This window comes from Kogia breviceps, chromosome 13 (genome assembly GCF_026419965.1).
Source record: "Kogia breviceps isolate mKogBre1 chromosome 13, mKogBre1 haplotype 1, whole genome shotgun sequence".
NCBI classification, from domain to species: Eukaryota; Metazoa; Chordata; class Mammalia; order Artiodactyla; family Physeteridae; genus Kogia; species Kogia breviceps.
The window spans coordinates 4,810,909-4,826,408 of record NC_081322.1 but is presented as its reverse complement, the minus strand read 5'-3'; the positions used below and the strand labels follow the sequence as shown (position 1 = coordinate 4,826,408).

At 42.2% G+C, this 15,500-nt stretch overlaps 1 long non-coding RNA gene across 1 annotated transcript in view; it reads right to left on the bottom strand.

Annotated features, from left to right (window-relative positions):
• Nucleotides 1-15,500, bottom strand: part of LOC131767726 (uncharacterized) — a 196,509-nt gene that overhangs the window by 137,480 nt on the left and 43,529 nt on the right. Inside the window, exon 3 of the long non-coding RNA XR_009338827.2 lies at nucleotides 2,981-3,072. This is a non-coding gene — a long non-coding RNA (uncharacterized lncRNA). The remainder of the gene's footprint in view (nucleotides 1-2,980; nucleotides 3,073-15,500) is intronic.

Genomic DNA, 15,500 nt, shown 5'->3' with positions numbered 1-15,500 from the left:
TCTCCACTCTCTGAACTATAGCATTGCTTCTGTACTTTTCACATGGTGTGTAAGACTTTGGATCCTGTCTATAATACATATCTCTTCTGCTAGATTATAAGCAATTACAGGCAAGAATCACGACTTACAGATTTTTCTTAGCTCTTTATATAACGCAGCATCATGCTTTGCACATATTAGATGCTCAACTAGTATTCGCTGAATCAGAAATTAATCCCCAAAGATGGCAGAGTTAGAGAGACCCTGAGCTCACTTCTTCCCACAGACACGCCAAAATTACAACTACTTACAGGGCAAACATTTCTGCGAACAACTTGAAGACTAGAAGAAAAGATTTCTACAACTAAAGATATAAAGAAGAAGCCACAATGAGATGGATAGGAGGGGCGGAGACTGGGTCTAGTCAGGACCCACACCCCTGGGTTGTTGACCCACAAGGGGGAGGGATATCACAACTGCAGAGGCCCTCCCTGGGGAGTGAGGGAGCTGAGCCCCACGTTGGGCTTCCCGGCCCAAGGGTCCTGCACCAAGAATTCAAGCGCCAAAATACCTGACCTTGAAAACCAGCTGAGCTTACATCAGGGAGACCCAGAGGGCTGTAGGAAGCTGAGGCTCTGCTCTTAAAGGGTGCACACAACATCTCACACACTCTGAGTGCCAATGCAGAAGGAGCAGTTTGAAAGGCGCCTGGCTCAGCCCCACTTGCTAATCCTGGAGAGCCCCCTGGAGAGGCGGGAGGCAGCTGGGACTCCCCCTGGGGACTGAGAAGCTGGTGGCAGCTGGTTTTGTGATCTTGTTCTACCACGCTGCACCAGCACTGGAAGGCACCGTTCTGGATTCCCCCCTCTAGCCGATTGGTGCCAGGGACTTGCTCCACCGAACAGCACACCTGCATCAGTCACACACCACCAGGCCTCACACACAGCTGTGTGGGGAGCCTGCCTCACCCAGCAGAGCACCGCAGCAGTAGCAAGCGGCCAGGTCTCGCAGCCAGCTGTGCTGAGGGCCTGACCTGTCCACCAGCAGCCCCGCAGGAGTCACACACACAGCTGGGCCTCACAGCCAGTGATGCCAGGGGTCCTGGCTCACCCACCACAATACCTGCAGCAACCGCACGAGGCGGGGGCCTACAGTCAGGTGGGCCAGGGGCCAGTCCCACCTAGCAGTGTGCTCTCAGTGCTTGGTCTAACCACAGCAGACGGGCACACACAGCCCACGTGGGGGACACCCCGGGAGCTTCCAGCTCTGGTGGTCAGAGAGAAGCGTGCTGCTGGGCTGCACAGAACCTCTCCTACGCAGGGCCACTTCTCCAAGATCAGGAGACATCAAGGACCTACCTAATACATGGAAATAAACACAGAGAATTAGGAAAAATGCGGACACGGAGGAATATGCTTCAAATATAGGGACAAGACAAAACCTTAGAAAAAGAGCCAAACAAAATGAAGATAAGAAAACCCTGGTAAAGAGTTCAAGGTAATGATACTAAAGACGCTCATCGAACTCAGAAGAATGGATGAACACAGAACTTCAGGAGTTAGAAAAGACAAAAAAGAACCAGTCAGAGCGGAAGAATACAATACCTGAAATGACAAATATACCAGAGAGTATCAGCAATGGATTAGATGATACAGAAGAACGGACCAACAATCCAGATGACAGAGTACCAAAAATCACCCAAGTCGAACAGAAAAAAGAATCTTTTTAAATGATGATAGTTTAAGGAAACTGTAAGACAAAATCAAGCATACTAATATTTGATTGTAGGGGTCCCAAAAGGAGAAGAGAGAGAGAAAAAGGCAGAGAACTTAAGCGAAGAAATAATAGCTGAAAATTTCCCTAACCTGGGGAAAGAAATAGACATCCGTGTCCAGGAAGCACAGTGGGTATCAAACAAGATGAACTCAAAGAAATCCACAACAAAACACATTACAATTAAAATGTCAAAATGTAAACAGAGAGGATCTCAAATGCAGCAAGAGAAAAGCAACTAGTTATGTACAAGGGAACTCCCATAATACTATCAGCTGCCTTTTCAGCAGAAACTTAGCAAGCCAGTAGGAAGTGGCACTATATATCCAAAGTGCTGAAAGGAAAAAAGTTACAACAAAGAATACTCTACCTGGCAAGGTAATCATTCAGTACTGAAGGAGAGATAAAGAGTTTTTCAGAAAAGAAAGAGCTGAAAGAGTTCAGCACCACTCAACCCTCAGGTACTGTTGGTGATACTGTAAACTGCAGCACCCACTATGAAAAACAGTATGGAGGGTTCTCAAAAACTTAAAATAGAACTACCATATAATCCAGCAATTCCACTTCTGGGTATTTACCTGAAGAAAATAAAAACACTTATTTGAAAAGATATATGCATCCCGGGGTTCATTGCAACATTATTTAAAATAGCCAAGATATGGGAGCCACCATCAATAGACGAATGGATAAAGAGGATGTGGCATATGTATACACAATGGAATGTTATTCAGCCATAAAATAGAATGAAATCTTGCCGCTGTGACAACATGGCTGGATCTAGAGGGTATTATGCCAAGTGAAGTAAGTCAGAGAAAGTATAGTATGATTTCACGTATATGTGGAATCTAAAAAACAAAACTAAATAAAACAGAAACAGACTCACAGATACAAAGAATAACTGCTGGTTGCCAGAGGGGTGGGAGTTAGGTGAAATAGGTGAAAGGGAGTAAGAGCTACAAGCTGCCAATTAATACAATAAATAAATAAGTCACAGGGATATAATATACAGCATAAGAAAAATGGTCAATAATATTGTAATAACTTTGCATGGCGATAGATTGTTACTAGACTTGTTGTGATCATTTCACAATGTATTTAAATGTCAGATCAATATGTTATACACCTGAAATTAACATAATATTGTATGTCAGCTCTACATTAATAAAAATAAGTAAACAAAAGTAAAAGAAACCAATCCCCCAAAAGGGATATTTAGGACATTTCTTACCTCCAAGCAGGCAGAGTTCAGTCTGACGGATGGAACCTCACGGAAGGGAAATTCACACCATTGAACAGTACCCCATCAAGGTCAACTGGGGCCTAAGGCAAAAGATAAAAATCAGTAATAATGATCCTATCATTATTTCAAATTTTAATATTTTGTTCATTATGGATGTTTAAAATTTTAATTTTGATCATTCAAATATTGCATTAAAATACTGTTTATGTTTATCTTGATATCTGAACTTTTTTTTTTTTTTTTGCGGTACGCGGGCCTCTCACTGCCGTGGCCTCTCCCGTTGTGAGGCACAGGCTCCGGACGCGCAGGCTCAGCGGCCATGACTCACAGGCCCAGCCGCTCCGCGACACGTGGGATCTTCCCAGACCGGGGCACGAACCCGCGTCCCCTGCATAGGCAGGCGGACTCGCAACCACTGCGCCACCAGGGAAGCCCGATATCTGAACTTATTGATGCCTCTTTAGATTTGCCATCTGGAGCAAAGACCTCACTCATTCGCTCCAGTCCCAGCCCTCTAGCAGTCAGTTATGTGGGTAGTAGCTTCAGGGATCCAGGCAATTTGTCTACTCTCAGCATGATGCTGGCCACTGTGTATGCTGGGAAAGAACCAGACAGACTACCAGATTCTCAGGCAAGGCTTCTATTGTAATGTTGAACTAGACTGTTACCCAGCCCTACAGACACTATGCCAAGAGGGAAGAAAGACACAGATGGCTGGGGATGTTGGACTCAAAATCTACAGAGGTAACCATGATCATCGCTGGGGCAGTGAAAACGTTTTCATCAGAACACAAGACTCTCCTTCCAGGCCCAACCAGATGGGAACCTCGAACTGTGGCTATACATCTTGCCTTGGAAAGGAATGGTTCAAGAACTCAGGCAGACCTGAATCAATTCATGGCATCAACCAGTAAACAGAGCAACGGATACCTGCAGGAGACATGATTGACAAAGATGGGCATATCCTTTCTAGGGTTTGGGGTTTTTTGTGGGAGGTCTCTCCAGAGAAGTTGACTTTAGTGCTTTACATCTTTACATGTGTGAGGGATATTCAAGTCCTTTGCAACTTCTCAATCCACTATTACAGTTATAGCTTATAATATCCCCCACAAAATGCAACGTAGTAAAACTGAAGTGCTTAAGTGATCCCTTCAGGCCTTTAATGATTTTATAACCAATACTAAAGAGACATCCAAAGTTATTTTAATTCCAAACTATCATTGTCTTAGGCTTCGTGATGTCTATCACCAGACCTAGCAGATGGATTTTTAAAAATTATTTTTCAAAACGAATTCATTTTTATGCAGTCATGGGGAATATTGAGTCCCAAATGACAAGAGAACAACAGAGCCTCTTCACACTTTTTTATTTGTGGTTTGCTTATTTACTGTTTCGAGACATAGAAAATCTATTGATAGACTTTTTACCCCTTGGCATTGATTTCAGAAATGTAAAGTACTGTAACAAGAGTGTTGCCAGGTTTTAAATCCTTCTCAGTCAGCTTTTCTTTCATGTCCTGGTTGACCTATCACCCTCCGTGCTTGCAGAAGTCCAGTCCCCTTCTCCAGTGACTCCGAAGACACTCAGAGCCCACCATTTACCATTTTTCACTCAGAAATGTTAGTATGGTAGCTTCAACTTACCTCCCTATCTCCCTAAAACCTATCTCCCTATCTCCCTAAAACCTACCTCCCTAAAAGTAATGCTGCTTCATCCAATTGTCTATCACCTGTAGAATGGATAAATAAACTGGGTATAGTCACAACTTTATTTGGAACATTTTATAGCCATGAGAATGAACAACTTCAGCTACATGCAACAACATGGCTGACTCTCAAAAACATCAGGTTGGACAAAAGAAACCAGACATGAGAGGGCACATACTATGTTTCTATTTATTAAAATTCCGGGCTTCCCTGGTGGCGCAGTGGTTGAGAGTCCGCCTGCCGATGCAGGGGACGCGGGTTCGCGCCCCGGTCCGGGAAGATCCCACGTGCCGCGGAGCGGCTGGGCCCGTGAGCCATGGCCGCTGAGCCTGCGCGTCTGGAGCCTGTGCTCCGCAACGGGAGAGGCCACAGCAGTGAGAGGCCTGCGTACCGCAAAAAAAAAAAAAAAAAAAAAAAAAAAATCTGAATGAACAAATGAATAAATCTGTTCATGCGTCTCGCTCACCAGGCTATGCGGTCTTTAAGAATTGGACCAAAATATGTCTTGCTCACTACTATATTTTCACATGCCAAAGATGTAATAAAGAATATGTGCTGAATCAAAACAAAAGCAAAATAACAAATCCAGGGACACCATGAAAATCCAAAGAGGTGGGGCTTCCCTGGTGGCGCAGTGGTTGAGAGTCCGCCTGCCGATGCAGGGGAGGCGGGCTCGTGCCCCGGTCCGGGAGGATCCCACGTGCCGCGGAGCGGCTGGGCCCGTGAGCCATGGCCACTGAGCCTGCGCGTCCGGAGCCTGTGCTCCGCAATGGGAGAGGCCACAGCAGTGAGAGGCCCGCATACCGCAAAAAAAAAAAAAAATCCAAAACAGACCAAACTTATCTTGAACGGTGGTTACTCTTTAGGGAGTTATCACGTCTGGAAGGGGGAGGCATGGTCTTCTGGGGGGCAGGGTAGTGACAATGTTCTGTCTCTTGATCTGAGTTCTGGTTACATGGTTGTATAAATTTTTGAAAATCCACTGAAATTTTTCTGAGTATATGCTATACATCAATAAAAGTTTTGTGAAAATAGTAATGCTATTGACAACATGTCATTGCTTAAATCTATAGCTAACCAATTTTTAAATAAAGGACACTTAGAAAATAGGGTATTCCAAATATTCTTAGAAATAAAAATACATATAACTTATTCTAATTCTGTTTCTGGTAGAACATTTTTTTCCTGAGCTATAAATATATATTCCTAACTACATAGTTGGAACCTAGATTCTCTTCAGGAATCTACAACTGAAAATGTCTAAAACTAAATTCATTGTTCTCCCAAAACCTACCTCCTCCCCTCCTACTTTCTATATCTCAACAAATGACACCACCATCCACTCATTTGCCCAAGTCAAAAACATGGCCTCTTCTTACTTTCTACATTTTCCTTACTGCCCAAACCAATAAACACTATCTCCTCTCAGTTGCCTCTTTACTACCATCATTTTAGTCCCCTATCCCCCATTCCCCGCTTCTCTGGCTTAGTCCTGTACTTCATTATTTTTGTTCTGGATGATGCAATTTAAGGCTTCCCTGCCTGTCATCTCACCGCTTTCCAATCTATCCAGCCCACTGCTTTCAGAGCCCTGTACAAGCCACATAAAGATAACCAGTTTCCTTGTATTTAGCCGCACTACAATTTAACCAGAAACTGTTTCACACAGGCTGATCACCCACATTCTGCAACAATGGCTTTAATATGTTCTCCTCTCAAAGAATCCTTTTTTTCAAAAATATATTTTTTCCAGTTCTGATATTATGAAAAATGAATAAATTCAAATCCGGAGGCAACTGTGGTGAGAAATTTGTGGTGATACAACACCCTACACGTCATAAAGCAAAAGAAAATTGCTTTCATGCTTGTAGTGGCCACGTTTGGAGCATTTGCCCGATCCTTATGTCCACTATGAAAACCTCCCTTTTCCTATGGAAAGGGGTAAACCACCCAGCCATGTTCATACTCTTTGACTTTGGGTTGATCATTTTCTGCAGAGAAACTACTGCCATTGTTTGGAAACCCACCTAAGCTGGGCCAGCCAGTTTCTCTCCTGGGACTTTGAATTTGGCATTGAAAGATCGTTGATGATTACCAGTCTCCACTGGGCACTTGAACTAGGACTATGGAAGACAGAAAAGTTAGGGTATATATAGAAAGAACAGCAGAGGCAGAAGACTGGGCTAGAAGAACCAAAGGCAGTCTCTTTCTCTCACTTTCCAGTTCCCGGATCCAGTCTATACAGGCTGGAAAGACTTCCAGCTTTGGGATTTAAGACATAGCCTGATTTCCTTAAAATATGTCCTTTATCTGTAGTGAACTTCCAATACTAATAAACAGAAGATTACAGAGTAAATCAATGCTAAATTCATCTAGTTATGCACCCTAGAAAATCCACTTAAATATATACATTTTTCATGAATACTTTGAGTTTTTTCACTTCTATTAATGCATTAACCAAAGAATAAACCTCATAGTCTGTAAAGATGGATTGAATAGTCCAAAATGTCAAATCCTAAAATGAAAATACCAACTAGATTTCTTTATAGCGGTGCTCCCAAGGTGTTTCAGGCCATACCTCACATAGAAAATGGTACTGTTTGTATGACAAATAGCAATAAATGGAATGCATGAGGCCACAGGCCCAGCAACAGCCTGGCTCCCCAAGGACTGAGAGGATCAACGCCTGACATCCATATTCATCTGTGGTGTACCAGTGTGTCCCAGCGCACCAGTTAGGGAGCTCCTGTCTTGTATAATTGGAAACTGTATTCTGTCTTCGAAGAGCCTACGATTGCACTGTGTGTATAGTAACAAACCCTGAGGGAATTTAAAAATAGGATAAAGAACTTTCTGAGTGAGACCACTGAGGGAGAACTTAGAACTTAAAAAAACGGCACTAACTTTGGCTCTAACAAGTACAGTAATAGTGAGGGGGGAAAGTTCAGAGCCTTTGAAAAGGGTCAAAATCTAAATAAACAGAACGGAATGACCACATGCAGTACTCTTCTCTGTCTCCTGAGATACCTCCAAAAAGAGCAAAGGAATAAAAAGGGAAAACAGCACAAGGACAAGAGGAGCAGCAGGAGATGCATCGGTAGATGAGATATTTTAACAAATATATTGCAGGTGGAAAGCACATGGAGAATGGTAATTGATCTAACAGGGAAAAAGAAGACCTAATCCAAAGTCTCTGCAGAGATGGCAGTTGCTGAGAGCTGAGTGACTGAATTCATCTGTAGAACCCCTGAGACACCAAAGACTTGGAGGCACCATACTTGATACTTCAGAAGTATCAGAAGTTAGATATAATACGCAAGCTGAATACAAATACTGATTAAGTCTATATACCGGTCCCTTCCAACACCTTTCTTAACCAGGCAAACACCACAGTCCCACTGCCACCACACCTCTACACTAGGCAGGACAGCAGAGGTTAATTCTCTGGGAAAAGGCTGTAGGGCTTCCCTGGTGGCACAGTGGTTGAGACCCCGCCTGCCGATGCAGGGGACACGGGTTCGTGCCCCGGTCCGGGAAGATCCCATGTGCCGCGGAGCAGCTGGGCCCGTGAGCCATGGCCGCTGAGCCTGCACATCCAGGGCCTGTGCTCCACAACGGGAGAGGCCACAACAGAGAGAGGCCCATGTACTGCAAAAAAAAAACCCCAAAAAACTAAACATACAGAAAGAAGGAAGGCTGGAATCAGGTAGAAAATTTTATTATTAATATTATCAGAAAGATAAATTATTCCATCCATAAAAACAAAAACCACCAAGAAAGGGAATGACCCAAAAATAAGAAAGGGCACTTGGAAATTAAAATATCAGAGTCATAAAAAATTCCAATTAAAAATCTAGAAGACACAGTAAACAAAATCTCTCAGAATATAAAAATGATTAGACAAAGAGTTGGGAAATATTTTAGAAAAGGGACCTACAGGATTAATCCATCAGGTCTAACATCTGAATAAGAGGAGCTACAGAAAGGTGGAACAGAAACAACTGGAGAGGAGAAATTCATCAAAAGAGAATTATAGGGCTTCCCTGGTGGCGCAGTGGTTGAGAGTCCGCCTGCCGATGCAGGGGACACCGGTCTGTGCCCCAGTCTGGGAAGATCCCACATGCCACGGAGCGGCTGGGCCTGTGAGCCGTGGCCGCTGAGCCTGCACGTCCGGAGCCCATGCTCCGCGACGGGAGAGGCCACAACAGTGAGAGGCCCACATACCACAAAAAAAAAAAAAAAGAGAGAGAGAGAGAAAATTATATAAGGAAATATACAAGGACTTGAGACATGAGTTTACACAGGACATGAGTTTACAATGTCCCACTGATTACTCAATAGAATAAAGGAGAAAATCTACTTATGGCACATCTTTGTTTTTTGCTGTACGCAGGCCTCTCACTGTTGTGGCCTCTCCCGTCGCGGACGCACAGGCTCAGCGGCCATGGCTCACGGGCCCAGCCACTCCACGGCATGTGGGATCTTCCCGGACCGGGGCATGAACCCATGTCCCCTGCATCGGCAGGTGGACTCTCAACCACTGCACCACCAGGGAAGCCCTATGGCACATGTTGATGACATTTTAGAGTGCCAGAGATAAAGAGAAGAAACTAAAATCTTCCAGAGTAAAAATCTGGTCACATACAGAACACCTGTATTTAGAATGAAATTCAATGCATTCAAAATGTTGAGGAAAAATTACTTTAACTTAAAATAGAACATCCAGTAAAAAGTATTAATCAAATGTGGGGGGAAAGGGAAATTTTGGATATGCACTAAATTTTAAAACTTGTCCTGAGAGACCTTCAAGATGGTAGAGGAGTAAGACGTGGAGATCACCTTCCTCCCCACAAATACATCAGAAATACATCTACATGAGGAACAACTCCTACAGAACACCTACTGAACGCTGGTAAAAGACCTCAGACTTCTGAAAAGGCAAGAACTCCCCACGTACCTGGGTAGGGCAAAAGAAAAAAGAATAAAGAGAGACAAAACAATAGGGATGGGACCTGCACCTCTGGGAGGGAGCTGTGAAGGAGGAACAGTTTCCACACACTAGAAGCCCCTTCACTGTTGGAGATGGGGGGTTGGCAGGGGGGAAGATTTGGAGCCACAGAGGAGAGCACAGCAACAGGGGTGCAGAGGGCAAAGTGGAGAGATTCCTCACAGAGGATCAGTGCCGACCAGCACTCACCAGCTTGAGAGGCTTGTCTGCTCACCCACCAGGGCAGGCGGGGGCTAGAGGCTGAGGCTCAGGCTTCGGAGGTCAGACCACAGGGAGAGGGGTCCCAGGACACTGCAAGCCAGAAGGGTTGGCTGCGTGAACACGGCCTAAAGGAGGCTTGTGCGCCACAGCTAGCCAGGAGGGAGTCTGGGAAAAAGATTGGACCTGCCTAAGAGGCAACAGACCATTGTTTTGGAGAGGGGATTCAGAGTACCGTATAATGAGGTCCAGAGACGGGCACAAGCTGCGGATATCAGCACAGACAACAGAGAGAGGCATGATATGCTAAGGCTCCTGCTGCAACCACCAAGAAGCCTGGGTGCAAGCACAGGTCACTATCCACACCTCCCCTCCTAGGAACCTGTGCAGCCCACCACTGCCAGGGTCCCATGATCCAGGGACAACCTCTCCAGGAGAACACACAACGCACCTCAGGCTGTTGCAATGTCACATTGGCCTCTGCTACTACAGGCTCACCCCGCATTCCGTAACCCTACGTCCCTCCAGCCTGAGTGAGCCACAGCCCCCTAATCAGCTGCTACTTTAACCCCCTCCTGTCTGAGTGAAGAACAGATACCCTCGGGCGACCTACACGCAGAGGGGGGGCCAAATCCAAAGCTGAACCCTGGGAGCTGTGCAAACAAAGAAGGAAAAGGGAAATCTCTCCCAGCAGGCTCAGGAGCAGCAGATTAAATCTCCACAGTAAACTTGATGTACCCTGCAACTGTGGAATACCTGAATAGACAACAAATCACCCCAAAATTGAGGCAGTGGAATTTGGGAGCAACTGTACACTTGGGGTTTGCTTTCTATATCTAATTTCTTTCCGGTTTTATGTTTATCTTAGTCTAGTATTTCGAGTTTATTATCATTGGTAGATTTGTTTAATGATTTGGTTGCTCCCTTCCTTCTTTTTTTCTAAATAGATATATATATTTTTTGCTTTTTCCCTTTTTGTGAGTGTGTATGCATATGCTTCTTTCTATGATTTTGTCTGTATAGCTTTGCATTTACCATTTTGTCCTAGGATCCTGTCTGTCCGTTTCTTTTGGTGTTTTTTGTATTTTTAGTATAGTTTTTAGTGCTTGATATCCTTGGTGGATTTGTTTTTTGGTTTCGTTGCTCTCTTCTTTCTTCCTTTCTTTTTTCTTTTTAAATAATTTTTTATCTTTTTATTGTAATAACTTTCTTTCATTTTATATTATTTTTTCTCTCTTTCCCTTTTTCTCCCTTTTCCTTTGAGATGTGTGGCTAACAGGGTCTTGGTGCTCCAGATGGGTATCAGGTCTCTGCCTCTGAGGTGGGAGAAGCGAGTTCAGGACATTGGTATACCAGAGACCTCCCGACTCCACGTAATTTCAAAAGGCAAAAGCTCACCCAGAGATCTCCATATCAACGCTAAGACCCAGCTCCACTCAACGACCAGTGAGCTAAAGTGCTAGACACCCTATGCCACACAACTAGCAAGACAGGAACACAACCCCACCCATTAGCAGAGAGGATGCCTAAATTCATAATAAGGTCAGAGAAACCCCAAAACACACCACCGTACGTGGTCCTGCACACCAGAAAGACAAGATCCAGCCTCATCCACCAGAACACAGGCACCAGTGCCCTCCACCAGGAAGGCTACACAACCAACTGAACCAACCTTAGCCACTGGGGGCAAACACCAAAAACAACAGAAACTAGAAAACTGCAGCCTGAGAAAAGGAGACCCCACACACAGTAAGTTAAGCAAAATGAAAAGACAGAGAAACACACAGCAGATGAAGAAGCAAGTCAAAACCCCACCAGACCAAACACATGAAGAAGAAATAGGCAGTCGACCTGAAAAAGAATTCAGAGTAATGATAGTAAAGATGATCCAAAATCTTGGAAATAGAATTGAGAACACACAAGAAACGTTTAACAAGGACTTAGAAGAACTAAAGAGCAAACAAACAATGATGAACAACACAATAAATGAAATTTAAAATTCTCTAGAAGGAATCAATAGCAGAATAACTGAGGCAGAAGAATGGATAAGTGACCTCAAAGATAAAATAGTGGAAATAACTACTGCAGAGCAGAATAAAGAAAAAAGAATGAAAAGAATTGAGGACAGTCTCAGAGACCTCGGGGACAACATTAAACGCACCAATATTTGAATTATAGGGGTCCCAGAAGAAGAAAAGAAATGGACTGAGAAATATTTGAAGAGATTATAGTTGAAAACTTCCCTAATATGGGAAAGGAAATAGTCAATCAAGTCCAGGAAGTGCAGAGTCCCATACAGGATAAATCCAAGGAGAAACACACCAAGACACATATTAATCAAACTATCCAAAATTAAAATTCAAAGAAAAAATATTAAAAGCAATGAGAGAAAAGCAACAAATAACATACAAGGGAACCCCCATAAGGTTAACAGCTGATCTTTTGGCAGAAACTCTACAAGCCAGAAGGGAGTGGCTGGACATATTTAAAGTGATGAAAGGGAAAAACCTTCAAGCAAGATTACTCTACCCAGCAAGGATCTCATTCAGATTCGACAGAGCAATTAAAACCTTTACAGACAAGCAAAAGCTAAGAGAATTCAGCACCACCAAACCAGCTTTACAACAAATGCTAAAGGAACTTCTCTAGGCAGGAAACACAAGAGAAGGAAAAGACCTACAAAATAAAATCCCAAAGCAATTAAGAAAATTGTAATAAGAACATACATATGGAAAACTATCTTAAATGTAAAGGGATTAAATGCTCCAACCAAAAGACATAGACTGGCTGAATGGATACAAAAAAAAGACCTGTATATATGCTGTCTGCAAGAGACCCACTTCAGACATAGGGACACATACACACTGAAAGTGAGGGGATGGAAAAAGATATTCCATGCAAAAGGAAATCAAAAGAAAGCTACAGTAGCAATTCTCATCTCAGACAAAATATTCTTTAAAATAAAGACTATTACAAGAGACAAAGAAGGACAATACATAATGATCAATGCATCAGTCCAAGAAGAAGATATAACAATTGTAAATATTTATGCACCCAACATAGGAGCACCTCAATACATAAAGCAAATGCTAACAGCCACAAAGGGGAAATTGGCAGTAACACAACCATAATAGGGGACTTGAACACCCCACTTTCACCAATGGACAGATCATCCAAAATGAAAATAAATAAGGAAATACAAGCTTTACATGATTCATTAAACATGATGGACTTCATTGATATTTATAGGACAATCCATCCAAAAACAACAAAATAGAATTTTTTCTCAAGCGCTCATGGAACATTCTCCAGGATAGATCATATCTTGGGTCACAAATCAAGCTTTCGTAAATTTAAGAAAATTGAAATCATATCAACTATCTTTTCTTACCACAATGCTATAAGACTAGATATCAATTACAGGAGGAAATTTGTAAAAAATACAAACACATGGAGGCTAAACAATACACTACTAAATAACCAAGAGACCATAGAAGAAATCAAAGAGGAAATCAAAAAATAAATAAAAACAAATGACAATGAAAATACGACAACCCAAAACCTTTGGGATGCAGCAAAAGCAGTTCTAAGAGGGAAGTTTATAACAATACAATCCTACCTCAAGAAACAAGAAACATCTCAAATGAACAACCTAACCTTACACCTAAAGCCATTAGAGAAAGAAAAACCAAAAAAACCCAAAGTTACCAGTACGAAAGAATCATAAAGATCAGGTCAGAAATAAATGAAAAAGAAATGAAGAGCATGATAGCAAATATCAATAAAACTAAAAGCTGGGGCTTCCCTGGTGGTGCAGTGGTTGAGAGGCCACACTCATCAAGAAAAAAAGGGAGAAGACTCAAATCAGTAGAATTAGAAATGAAAAAGGAGAAGTTACAACTGACACTGCAGAAATACAAAGGATCCTGAGAGATTACTACAAGCAACTATATGCCAATAAAATGGACAACCTGGAATAAATGAACAAATTCTTAGAAAAGCACAACCTTCCGAGACTGAACCAGGAAGAAATAGAAAATATGAACAGACCAATCACAAGCACTGAAATTGAAACTGTGATTAAAAATCTTCCAACAAACAAAAGCCCAGGACCGGATGGCTTCACAGGTGAATTCTATCAAACATTTAGAGAAGAGCTAACACTGATCCTTCTCAAACTCTTCCAACATACAGCAGATGGAGGAACACTCCCAAACTCATTCTACGAGGCCACCATCATCCTGATACCAAAACTAGACAAAGATGTCACAAAGAAAGAAAACTACAGGCCAATATCTCTCATGAGCATAGATGCAAAAATCCTCAACAAAATACTAGCAAAGAGAATCCAACACCACATTAAAAGGATCATACACACATGATCAAGTGGGGTTTATCCCAGGAATGCAAGGATTCTTTAATACACACAAATCAATCAATGTGATAAACCATATTAACAAATTCAAGGAGAAAAAACATATGATCATCTCAATAGATGCAGAAAAAGCTTTTGACAAGATTCAACACGCATTTATGATTAAAAACTCTCCAGACAGTGGGCATAGAGGGAACCTACCTTGACTTAATAAAGGCCATATATGACAAGTCCACAGCCAACATCATTCTTAATGGTGAAAATTGAAACCATTTCCTCTAAGATCAGGAACAAGACAAGGATGCCCACTCTTACCACTGTTATTCAACATAGTTTTGGAAGTTTTAGCCATGGTAAGAAGAGAAAAAAAAGAAAGAAAAGGAATTCAAATCAGAAAAGAAGAAGTAAAACTGTCACTATTTGCAGATAACACAATACTATACATAGAGAATCCTAAAGATGCTACCAGAAAACTACTAAAGCTAATCAACAAATTTGGTAAAGTAGCAGGATACAAAATTAATGCACAGAAATCTCTTGCATTCCTATATACTAACGATGAAAAATCTGAAAGAGAAATAAAGGAAACACTCCCATTTACCACTGTAACAAAAAGAATAAAATACCTAGGAATAAACCTACCTAAGGAGACAAAAGACCTGTATGCAGAAAACTATAAGACACTGATGAAAGAAATCAAAAAGGATACAAACAGATGGAGAGATATACCATGTTCTTGGACTGGAAGAATCCACATTGTGAAAATGACTATACTACCCACAGCAATCTACAGATTCAATGCAATCCCTATCAAACTACTAATGGCATTTTTCACAGAACTAGAAAAAAATTTTTTTAGTTTGTGTGGAAACCCAAAAGACTCTGAATAGCCAAAGCAGTCTTGAGAAAGAAAAAAGGAGCTGAAGAAATCAGGCTCCCTGACTTCAGACCATACTACAAAGCTACAGTAATCAAGACAGTATGGTATTGGCACAAAAACAGAAATATAGATCAATGGAACAGGATAGAAAGTCCAGAGATAAAGCCATGCACATTTGGTCACCTTATCTTTGACCAAGGAGGCAAGAATATACAATGGAGAAAAGATAGCTTCTTCAATAAGTGGTGCTGGGCAAACTGGACAGCTACATGTAAAAGAATGAAATTATAACACTTCCTAATACCATACACAAAAATAAACTCAAAATGGATTAAAGACCT